This window comes from Apteryx mantelli, chromosome 1, assembly GCF_036417845.1.
Source record: "Apteryx mantelli isolate bAptMan1 chromosome 1, bAptMan1.hap1, whole genome shotgun sequence".
Taxonomy (NCBI): domain Eukaryota; kingdom Metazoa; phylum Chordata; class Aves; order Apterygiformes; family Apterygidae; genus Apteryx; species Apteryx mantelli.
The window spans coordinates 72700145-72712841 of NC_089978.1; positions in this window are offsets into that span (position 1 = coordinate 72700145).

A 12697-nucleotide genomic window follows, 5' to 3' on the forward strand; every position below is an offset into this window, starting at 1 on the left:
CACACAGCCAGAAGTTGTTTGGGCATCACAGCAGTTGCATACTGGTAACTCACTGGTATGAGCAGAAAGACAGGCAGAGCTATGGTGGCAAGCTATGGTGGCAAGCTCTGCAGGTGAGTGAGCTTGTCTGTATGTGAGCAGCCTCTACTCTCCAGTAAGGAGAAAAACAGAAAAAAAAAAAGAAAAGAAAGGAAAAAGTATTGTAGACAACTTTCAAAAGCAGAAGTCTACTGTGAAAAGCAGGAAAGCAGTTTTGAGCCAAGCCACGTTCGGGCACACAAGTACAGAAGTCACCAGACTGGAATCAAACTGGTCTGGTGGGAACGCTGCTGCGCTTTAGTATCCATTACCGTAGTCAAATAATGACTGAAAAATAAAATGGTTAAAAACAGAATTTACAAGATTTACATTTCTGGCAGTAGAAACGGTAGAAGGAAAATGTGGCAAATATTGTTGAGGCAATCTTTTTTTGGTGAAAATGGCAGTTGCCACACACGTATTGAATGCATTTGGCAACAGATAAGCCAGATTCATCGAGCAGCTGCCAAATATCACTCTAACTGGAGCTACAAAAAGTACTGAGAGATTAGCTTCAGGCATTGCTGCACATTTGAGGAAGGTTTTGTATGAAAACCCAGAGGGGCAATTATTTACCTTTCTTTTGCAGCTTTTTTCCCCTTTCTGAGACCTACGCTACTTCTTTGTTTTCCACTGAAGAAAAAAAGAAGTGTCTTCCATGAGGCATGCTTTTTGCTCTGTATGCTGTCACATTCCCATGTGTGAAGACATATTATCTATTTAGTAGTCCCAACTGTAACACCTGCTGCCACCCAGACAGTATCAAGGGGACTAATAACACTAAACTGTTCTCTGTTCCTTGTCGTGGTTGTTAGTTATATTCATGTGTCTAATTATTGAGTTATAAGCGCACAGCATTCCTCAGAAGAAAGATGTCTTGTTCCATGCAAGTATTTAGCTATTCTGACTATAGAGTATGTGGTATTAAGGCTAGACCTGAGACACTGATGGTTAAAGACATATCTTTGTTTGACTTGTGTAAATCATTTTTAAGTTCTAGCTACAAAGAGAAGATTTGGTTTCAGTGCTTATCACATGCAAGTTCTTTTCTTTCCTTTTCAGTTTTTAAAAAGCATAATAAGAAAGCACTTGAACAGAGAGAAGAAGAGAGGCCTCCCATAACAGGTAGACGTGTTGCAGGTGGAACACCATAACTGCAGGGGAACTCAGCGACACCAAGGCAAAAAAGGCCAGCCTGGAACAAGGCAGGCAAACTCAACCAGTATCCCAACACAGGTACCTGCTTACGCTGAGGCTGAATTTAGCAACAACACAGCCCTAGCCAGTGAGGAGCAGAAGAGGCAGGGCTGCAAACCATCTCTGTGGCTGTCTGTTTTGGGGAGTTGGAACTATCAGGCTGCTGAGTCAAAAGTACTCATAGCTGCTATAACACCAGGAACCCAACCTGACAGACTTACACCATGTCGGTGCTGAGCTTTGTACATCTAGAAACATATGTGGCTGTCCCAGAGTTGCTAGGACTGATTTAATCACCCAGCAAAATATCCAGGTGTCAAATGAAGACTGACAAATTGTAGGCACACAACTGATATCTTTGTCAGGTGGTGACCTCTGTTACCAAGCGGCAAGTCCGCAGTGAAGTGCAGTGAATTCGATAGTAAGGGTAAATTAGCAGTCTCAGATCCCATTCTAGTTCAGAGTGCCCAGTTCTGGCCTGATTAAATATGCAATGCCACAACAGCCAGCGTGATGACACAGAATGTAAAACAGGGTAAAAAATCTGTAAAAGGCCAATCCTTTCTCTATTCTTATTTCTTTTGTCTTATTTTTGTATTTTTCTGACTAGAACATTTAACATGTAAGAAAAAAATGCTTAGTATATGCTTAACTTTATTTTAAATAGCATGTACAATAGCAATGACACTACTAGGGATAATATTTATTACATTTTAGATGAAGACAATCTTATTCAGCTATCATCAGCATTATATTCCACAAATTCAAACCTCCTGATTGCCTGGGGGACATCTTTTTACCTTCATCCTTGCAACTATGTGCTGCATTTCTATAGTGTTTATGCTTGAGATTTCCCAGGCTTTTTAAGTGGAGTTTTCTCTGTACTTTGCATTCTCATTTATTTTGTCTCTTCTTTCTAGCACAGCATTGGTCAGATCGGCGAATGAAGACGATTTGGCTTGGACATAATGGCAGCTCAGAAAAAGATCATTAATGGGAGATGTTGGAGATAGCTGCAGACAACTGAGCAGTTTTCCACAAAAGATTATATATCATCATCCAGATTTTATTCAGAAAAATTTGAAATTCATTTTAATTTGATTTGATTTCTCTTAATGTCACCCCAGATGAGATCAATGTGATCCACACATCCTCCTTTCTTCCCCTCGCCTCTTATTCATCATCATGACAATAACAATTTCTCTTTCATAGCAGTTTAGAGGAAAAACAGCTTGATTCACATGTGTGTGGGTGAAGGGAACGATAAGTCAGAGATGAGTTTTGTACTGGGCCATGAGTTCTGAGGTCTGCAGTTCCTGCTACTTTTTGTCACCAGGATGCAAAACCTGAAGTTTTGGACTGACCTGTGTGAAAGTTGTGTGTCCTTTACTCCACGTTCCCTCCTCCTCTTCAGCAGTTTCATGATTCCAGTGCCACAGAGATATCATGACAGGTCACAGCCATGCAGAGGGAGGTGATCTCATAGGCAGAGAGGCAAAGATCTCATATCACACTGAGAGGCTTAAATAGCATGATGGAGACCTTGAAGTGGATAAATGTGGCAATTTGCTTTGCTAAACAGACATTCCGTCATATTTTCAACCGTGTGGAGCTTTTTCAGGGCATACAGCTTAATTTCTATATCTGAGCTGCAGTAATGCAGCCTGGAGGTCACTAATGCAGGGATATCTGTATGGTATGATTACTGTGCAGATTGCCATATAGCTATGACTCCAAGAGAAAGGAGGCAGCAACATGGCTATTTGGACATCTAGTAGCATTAAGGAATCCAAAGGGATCTGAAAGCTACAGACCAGTTTTTCCCAGATATTTATGTGCTAACTTGAAGGAACAGAACATTTAAAAAAATGATTCTATATTAAACTCTCTTACTTACTATTATTCTAAATAGTACCTAAAGCTATGAAAGAAAAAGTGAAAAGAGAAAAGTATTTGTCCTCAATTTCTTCAGGTTATTTTTTGTACATTTGTCAGGATTTTGTGCGCTATCTATTTTTGTTTTTCTCCTCTCTGACATGTTAGCAAGTACACTCTCATTTTGATTGTGCGGGCCTTAGACACAAAGCAATATGAGGAAGAAAATATTCTTTTCTGTTTGTTTGTTTTCCTTTTGAAAAATGTGATTCCCCAAGCTATAAACATTACTGGGAAGATTCAGTTATAATACTAAAGATATGTTTTAAAGACAGTTATGACCATCACAGTGATCAGACTACATTCCAAAGTTAACCATGTCCCTTCATAATTTGCTTTCAAGAATAAGTAAAGCATGGTAAGATTTGTAAAACCTATTCTGAAGTCTTGTAGGAGGTGGGCACCAACTGTCTGAGGTTATGTCTTCCACATAACCTAATGTCCTGTGGCTGTTCATTATATTGGGAGTGGGAGGGTAGAAAGAGAGAGATTTATTAATTGTTTGTAAGAATGTAGTGGGGATATACATAACTCACAGAGTCCCATTCAGTGCAGCTGGGAGTCTCTATTGGGATGTTTTGACTCATTACCCTGGGCCTTCATCAGCTGATGGAACTAATTTTTTTTCATCAGCTGATTAAGATTCAAGATAATGAGTCAAAATATTCCAGTAGTAATTCCCAACAGGACTGGAGACAGGATGTTAACTTCTACACACACGCACACAGAAGAAACAAAAAGAAGCATAGTCTCTCCAAGCTCATTCGATTAGTGAAAAAAGTGACAATTTTATGTATATCTAAGAAATAAAAAACAATCTCAAACTAGGTGACTGAGAAAACTGCCCATAGTTTTAGCAGAATGGGGGAAGAGATGTGATAGGTGAAAGAGCAGTAGCAGAATACAAAAGGGGAGGAATTATTGCATGTGCATCAACATAGAATCTAGGGAAACCTAAATTCCAGGTATTTTGCGCATATTCCTAAATCAAAAAATATTCTCCAGAATGGTTTCAGTCTCTTTTTTTCCTTGAAGCAAAGGTATCTAAGCTTAAAATCATAGAATTGTTCTGCAACAACTTCTTTGATTTCCTTTGGATGTTTACTGTGCTACCAAGCCTTCACTTTGACAAAGGAGATCTTTCCATTCCATTTGAAAACCCTTACTATCTATTTATACAAATGCCACTATACGTTTTCTTTGGGGAAAACATTTGAAATATGTCCTTCCTGTATTATTTAATGTGCTATTTGAATGTTTTCCATTTGGTAGGACTGGCATTTTTAAGGTGAAACAATGGAGGGGAAGGGAAGATGGGAAGGGAACAGCAGGATTCATACTGGAGTTGTAGTCTGACCAACAGTTCAATGCTCAGTTACAGTTAATGGGGTGAAAAGCTTTGATAAGGCATGCGATCTGAATTGCTAATACGCTGTTCTTACAGCTAGCCAAATTCAGAACTTCCCAAATGTGGTCTATTATTCCAGAAGTTGAAAAAGGAGTAGTCGCATGATATGAGCCAAGCTTTTCTTAACCTATCCACAGAAATGTCAGTATTATTTTAGCAAGTGATTCATAATATCTGTAATACAAAATCTTGTATTTTGTACATTGCATTTTATATGGTAACTGGCAAATTATAGTATAGCATAAACCAAAAGTTAATGATTTGTACTGCATATCATGGCTGTGATCCCAGCATCTTCAGACCACAAGGACTGGAAGTATGTAGCAATTTTAAATGCAAACCTCTGTTACCAGAAAAGAGGCTGAACTCTAACATGTATGATTAAGGATCACTTCTCCCTGCACTACGCAGCTGATCTTCATGTTTCTAAAATAATCTTCTTGCTGGAACACTTTGTTACAATTGCATATAAGATTTTGGAAAAAGGCAAAGTGCTGCAGAGATGAAAACGTTTATTTTTTACTTTTCTCCCCACAGCTATATCTATACTGTAACAATTTCCAAACTGTCAATTTCTGCAGACCCTATCAGTAGGCATATTAGAAAGCAGGAACTACTACTATTGTGCAATTTACAATGCGCAATTGAAGCAGAGCAATTGTTGTACAATCTATAAAGACCTACTCATAAATGTCTTCAAAGAGGGTCTTAATTGCTGCATGATTTACTACATGGAGAATACCTTCTCTTTTGTGTTTGGAAGTATTTTGCTGCAGGAGAAACCTTTTTAGCCAGGCTTTTATAGGCCAGTCTTTGCATTGGTAGCATGCATTTACTAGCTGTATAATTGGTGGCACAGTTCTTCTATCATAAACATTGTTATCAGTTAATTAAACTTGAAATGGAACTTTGTTCCACAACATGTTTTGTCAGATTGTTTTCCTTATTTATTTATCATCATAAAATTTTATTTTATGACTGGCAGCTTCTCAGCCCTCCAATAATAATATAAATCAAAACAAGATTTTAGTCTTCATGCAATTTCCTTTTGGTCTCAAAATATGAAACCAGATGTTTTTGGCATGCTAAAGATGCTTTTCATCTTTTTTTAGATTCTTTCAATGCAGTCAAAGTAAATGCATTTTTATAACCAACTTATGAAAGTTAAATTTCCTTTGTTCGCCTGGGTGTAGTCTGGTTTGCATTGATGCAGCAGCAATGAGAGACCTTCCAGATAACACACTGAATGCCATTGAAGAATTACACATGTGTGTCTCAAGCCTCAGACAGCAACAGGAACTGTATTAATAGCAGATCAGTAGATTTATATTATAATTTAAAACATTACGAACTTTTTTTTTTTTTTTTTTTTTTTGTCTAAAGGACTTAGCAAGTAGCTAAAGGAAGATTGGACTACAGGACAACTGTGTATCCTGCAGTCTGTATACAGTAAGTGACTAACCTACAATATTTGTTCACATATTTAGCAGCCTTTTCCTGAGTTGAAACAGATTTTTTTTTATGATGCCCTAACGAATTGTCATCAGTATTTCCTTTAAGCTGTGAATCCTATTTCGGTAGACATTAGATCTTGGCCTAAGGCTATTACTAAAAGACCTAAACATTCCCAGGAGGGCCTCTCTTCAATAATAACAGCATCCTTGAAGGGATTTACTGATACTGTAAAGAATATGAAGTAATAAACAGGAACTGGAGCAAAGTGGGACAGTTGCTATGAACATTTGCATGCCAGTCCTCAGACTTCTCTGTCATATCAAAATAATTCTGGTGTCTAACCCCTGAAATCAAACGGAAAGGCTTTGGCATGCTTGTGCACAGAGTTATTTTTCTGTCTGCTTTACAAGCTGGGATTGCAGACGGACTTCTCCACATCAGCCTCCATGACTAAACTTAGTGAAAGATGTAAGCGGACATTTGCTGTTAACCACACTCTGGTCTCAGGCATTAGAAAAATAATAAGGTTTATGGTGAGACCAGATATTCTCAGCCCCGCAGAACTGTGAGCAAATCTAAGTACTGCACAGATTACAGAAAAGATGCACATTTGCCTGGTTGTGGCATCTGTTAAATCTCTGAGTCTTGTTTATTCAGGAAAAATAAGTTGAGGAGGGGATATGTTATCAAAAAGAAAAAAATCCTGCAAAATGAAATTAAAATAAATGTTATCACTCCAGCTGGTCACTTTATTTACTTTTCCAGATTTTCTGTTTTAATTTTCAGTGAACTTAGTTAAACCTTTTTTTAGTATTCCTCCTGCATTTTGAAATTAAATGACTAACTTCTAAAAGATACATATATGTCCAGAAATTTACTGCATTTTCAGTATTCTGAAAGTACATCTCGCTCCTTCTTCTTTCAGTGCTTTTTCTGTTTGTATTTTTGACTGGAGAAAAGATAATCAGGAACTAGGTCTAGGGTAGAAGAGAGTGGATTTCCAAATAACACATATCCAGAGGAGAAGAGACCAAGTGCAAGTATGGGGGAAAGGGGGAATCTAGTCAAGAGGGAGTCCAGAGCTGTCTTCCCAGACAGTCTTCTGCTTTGACCTTGGCAGAGAGAGAAAATAAAACAGGTTTGGGGAAGTTTGACTTCTAAAGACTGGATCAGAAAGGTCCCAGTGCCCAAAACAAAAGCCCAGAAATGCAGCAGGCTGAGAGTAGGCTAATTAACAGGAATGAAGTAAGGAGAAGAGGAGGAGAAGGGAAATGTGGACAGACTGACAGTTTTCTAAAGAGCTTTGATTTTCAGTGCATTTATACAAAGGATGTCATTCAAATAAACCTGTTTTGTGACTGTCACCTCTCCTGTTCAGAACTGTGTTACCCTCCTCTTCTCCCCTGTAAGAGTCTTATGGCCGCTAAGTTGTTACTTACCTAGAAAAGCGAAAGAACTTGGGAAGGGGTGTAGTTGTCTCGGGGATTTTAAGTAAAACTCCTGCATGAATGCAACTTTGGATGATTTCACAATGTGAATACTGTACAGGCAGTAGGTACCTACTGGCTTCAGACTTTTCTTTGCAATGGAGATACTGGGCACTCATACAAATGCCTGGAAACAAAAAACACATGGCTAACTAGCTGTCTGTGAAGCTCCAGCTAGTTTTCCATGGACCGCAGGCCAGGAACGGATCATCTCCCACCCTCACAACAGTTGGAAATAATTTCTTGTCTACTTTTTAGTTTCCCCACAAAAAGTAACTGCAACAGATACTACCTATATGATTGCAAATGAAGAGCAGGCTGCTTCACAGGCCATTGTACCTTAAGTCATATATCCTCCTTTCCTCTCCCCATCTCTTTCTAGCCCCATACATGTTTCATAACTGAATCAAAGGAGCTACAGGTGAGCAGAAAGACTGCAGATATTGTTGCCCATAAAGAAACACATAACTACGAAAGCAGTTATATGCGGTGCTTTATTCAGGGCCCGGGGTCTCAGGGACTCATGTCCAAAGCTGAGAATCCCAAATCCCCGGTTAACTTGGTTAACGTTTATAGTGTTCGGTTACGTAACATAATCAACAGAATTGCTAAGCTACATGATTGTTTCCCATTTATAGTTTCTTCAGTTACTGTTGCCAAGATTTGCTTATCATTTACCTAGTTCATCAGACTGTACTGTACCTAGTTCATCAGACCGTACTGTACCCAACACCTGCGATTATACCTTCATCTAGTCTACCAAGTATAACCTATTCTAATCAATATAATGTAACAATTCCCCCCTTTGAAAATACTTCAAGTCTTCCAGACTGCAAGGATTTTCATCATCAGTTCCGCAGATTTCCATATTCTTTGGACCGTCTCAAACTGGTGATTGTAGCTGCGATGAATTATTTCCAATGTCTTCATATCTCGGGGGAAGTTCATGATTCTTCCTGGTAACAGCTTTTAAAATTTTCCCCAAGTGTTGCCGTTCCTTATTAACAATATTTTGAATCAAACGCAACACTCCCATAATAGCTAACATAATAATTATAATTATTATACACCATTGAATTAAAGATGCTACCCAACCAGAGATGTTCAATCCAAATGACTTTGCTAAAGCAGCAACCCAATTATGGGTACTTTCTTCTCTTTCTTCCTCAGTTGCATGTTCAATTTGTGTTAGCTGAGACAAATCACGTTCTACCGCGGCTGTAACATTCGGAATATGTACACAACAATGATCAATCTTATCTCGTAAATAACCACATACTCCATGTTCTTTTAGCAACAGCATATCTAATGCCATTCTATTTTGCAGGGTCATTTTTGTGGTTGCCTGTAATTGTAAGTTTATTTCCTTAAATCCTTCTTTAGTCACTCTTGCTAGCCTTTCCGTTTGTCCTAACAACCGGTACAACATTTCTCTATTCCGATAAGTACTAATTGGAGCAAACAATGATTCTAAAGCCCAACCTAACTTCACACCGGATGATGGTTCTTGCCAATCATCATCATCCTTTATTTCTCTCTTCATTATCCGTAAATTTTCTAATCTACCCTTAAATGGCGCTTTCTTCCAAATTGGGCAGAGAGTTGGTAACCCTAAAGTTATTTCAGTCACCAACCCATCCAAGGGGAGGTGAGTCGTCCATTGTCCATCACTTATAACCCAAACTAAATTTCCTATGCTCCTGATCGTAGTTCTACAATCTATTCTCACTCCGAATTGTATTACAGGTTCACTCATTGAGTATTTAATTCCTCTACAGGCACAACCTGTCCTTAATGCAAGGACCACAGGTGGAAAGGTAACTTCACTTTCGGGGTGTCACAAGTGTATACTTTTGTACAGTTCTAGACTGGGTGTTTTTCAGCTAACTTTCTTTTGCATTAGATTTTCTTGTGTTTCCTGTTGTGGCGCCTGGATTATTTGTATTGGTTGCATTTCATCTTTTTCCAAATCTTTTAACTCTCTCCTGGCTCTGTTTCTTTTCTGCATAGGTTCTGATTTTGCAGTAACCTCTAATGCCCTTTTTCCATAATCAAAACTCTCTTTAATCCAAACAATACAGGTGTAGTTTCCTACATCTGTCTTACTTACATTTCGCAATGATAAAATCATAGTACCCCTTCGTGTATCACTATCCCATCGGATTGTAAACCCAGTTGACAATTTGGACTCATTCTTCTGCCAATAGCAACTAATGTCTTGGATTGAACTTCCCATATCTCCAACAAAATCACAAGTCAAATTTACATCCATTCGTTCTTCTATATGTACAGTAGCATATGTATGTATTATTTGAGCGAAACCATTACTTAATCCTACCCAGCATAGTATTACCAAGATGTAAATCTCAGTTTTGTAGGAGTGATCATTTTTACCCCCCATTGTGATGGTACCTTCTTCACTCTGGTATAATGAATCCAATTATCAATTCCTGCTACTTTCACAGCGGTAAATGTTATCAATAGTACCAAATAAGGTCCATGCCACTGTTCCTTTAAAGGCTCCGTTTGCCAATTTCGAACATACACTTGGTCTCCTGGTTGAATATCATGCACCGGATTCTCCAATGGCAAAGGGCGATTCCAGATGATCGCGGCACGTAAGGCTGTGAGTAATCTGCTTAAAGAAATTATATAACTATAAACATCTTGATCTCCTTGGAGGTGTAAATCTGCACTTCCCATTCCCTTCGTTGGTGCAGTATATGGCTTACCGTACAGAATTTCATATGGACTTACAGACAACCCTTCTCTAGGTTTTATACGAATTCTCAATAAAGCAAGGGGCAATGCCTGTGGCCATTGGATTTTAGCTTCCTGGCATATCTTTTTAATTTGTCCTTTTAATGTTTGATTCATCCTTTCTACCTTTCCACTAGACTGTGGCCTCCATGGTGTATGTAAATCCCATCTTATTTCAAGCATTTCACTAACTTCCTGTACTATCTTAGCTATAAAATGTGGGCCTCGATCTGAAGAAATTCCTAAAGGTACCCCAAATCTAGGTATGATCTCTTTTAACAAAGTTTTTACTACTTCTCTAGCTTGATTCGTCCTACAGGGAAATGCTTCTGGCCACCCTGAAAAGGTACATACATATACCAATAAATACTTAAACCCTTTTGATTTAGGTAATTCTGCAAAATCCACTTGCCAGTAGTCACCTGGTTCTATTCCCACTTTCAAAGTTCCCATTTGTATTTGTTTTCGTATTACCGGATTATTCTTTAAACATACTGAACACTTCGCATTAACCCCTTTTGCTATTGTTAACATTTGTGCAGATATAATGCTCCGCTTTAAAAACTGCACCAATGCTTCTGCTCCCCAATGGCATTTATTATGTTCAGTTTGTATTATTCGTTTCATAATTGTAGCAGGCACTACTACTTGTCCATTACCTGTTACATACCATCCATGTAAATTCTTCTGTGCCTTTACCAAATCGGCTAATTTTTCATCTTCTTGGGTATAAAAGGGATTTACAGAGAGATGAGCAGTAATCGGGCTTACCTTAGTAGGTATTAGAGCTAATTCAGTCCATACCTGCCGTGCAGCAATTTTGGCTGCCTGGTCTGCCTTCATGTTTCCTTGTGCCACATCGCTGTCATCCCTCTGATGTCCTCGACAATGCATTACAGCCACTTGCTGAGGTAGTAACACAGCCTCTAATAACTGTAAGATCTGGTTCGATATTTAGCCGTCAACAATCCTCTTTCCTTCCATAAAGCTCCATGTATATGTATTATTCCAAAAGCGTATTTAGAATCTGTCCAAATATTCACTCTCTTATCCGTACTCAGTATTAAAGCCCGAGTTAGAGCGACCAGTTCTGCCTTTTGCGCTGACGTTCCTGGCATTAATGCCTTTGCTTCAATTACTTCAAGCTTAGTAACCACAGCATATCCAGAATATCGTGTTCCATTCTCAACAAAGCTGCTACCGTCTGTAAATAATGTCCAATCAGGATTTACAAGGGGAATATCTTTCAGATCTACCCTACTGGCGTAAGTTTGTTCGATCACCTCAATACAATCATGTTCCAGCTCGCCTTCCTCTATTTTGCTACCTAAAAATTCAGCGGGATTCAAACATGTTGTTATCTTTAAAAATATATCATCCTGTTCTCTCAATATTGCTTGATATTTCAACATTCTACTGGATGACAACCAATGACCCCCCTTTTGTTCCAAAACTGCAATCACCATGTGGGGCACAAATACTTCCATTTTTGTTCCCAATGTCAATTTTCTAGCTTCTTGGACTAACATTACAGTAGCAGCCACTGCTCGGAGGCAAGAAGGCCATCCGGCACTTACCATATCCAACTGCTTGGAAAAATAGCCCACCGGTCTCTTCCATGATCCAATTCGTTGAGTTAAAACTCCAAGTGCTAGTCGTTGCCGCTCATGTACAAAGAGTTGAAATGTTTTTGTCAAATCAGGCAATCCTAATGCTGGGGCTTCTTGCAGAGCCTGTTTTAAGTCTTGAAAAGCCCTTTTACACTCTAAACTCCAAACTAATTGTGGCTCTTTTAAAGCTTCATATAGTGGTTTGGCTAACAGTCCATAATTCAAAATCCAGAGTCTGCACCACCCTGTCATTCCTAGAAAAGTTCGTAACTCGTGCAAATTTCTAGGTTCAGGGATGGCACAAATCGCTTGTATTCTATTCACCCCCAACCGTCTTTGTCCTTGGGAAATTTCACATCCCAGATATATCACTTTTTCCTGGGCAATTTGGGCTTTTTCCTTAGAAACTCGATAACCGCTCTGTCCCAGTAAATTTAATAACGCAACTGTAACAGTAATGCAGTTTTCATACCTTTCTGTCGCCACGAAAATGTCATCCACATATTGCAACAATAAGTATGCTTCTGATGGTAATTGAAAATATCCTTGCTCCTTCCAATCCTCCAGTTCTCGTGCCAGTTGATTCCCAAATATCGTAGGACTATTTTTGAAGCCTTGTGGTAACCTGGTCCAGGTTAGTTGTCGTTTTCTTCCTGTATCCGGATTTTCCCATTCAAACGCATATAATTTCCTACTTTGTAATGCCAATGGGATGCAGAAGAAAGCATCTTTTAAATCAATTACAGAAAAGTATCTAAATTGTTCTG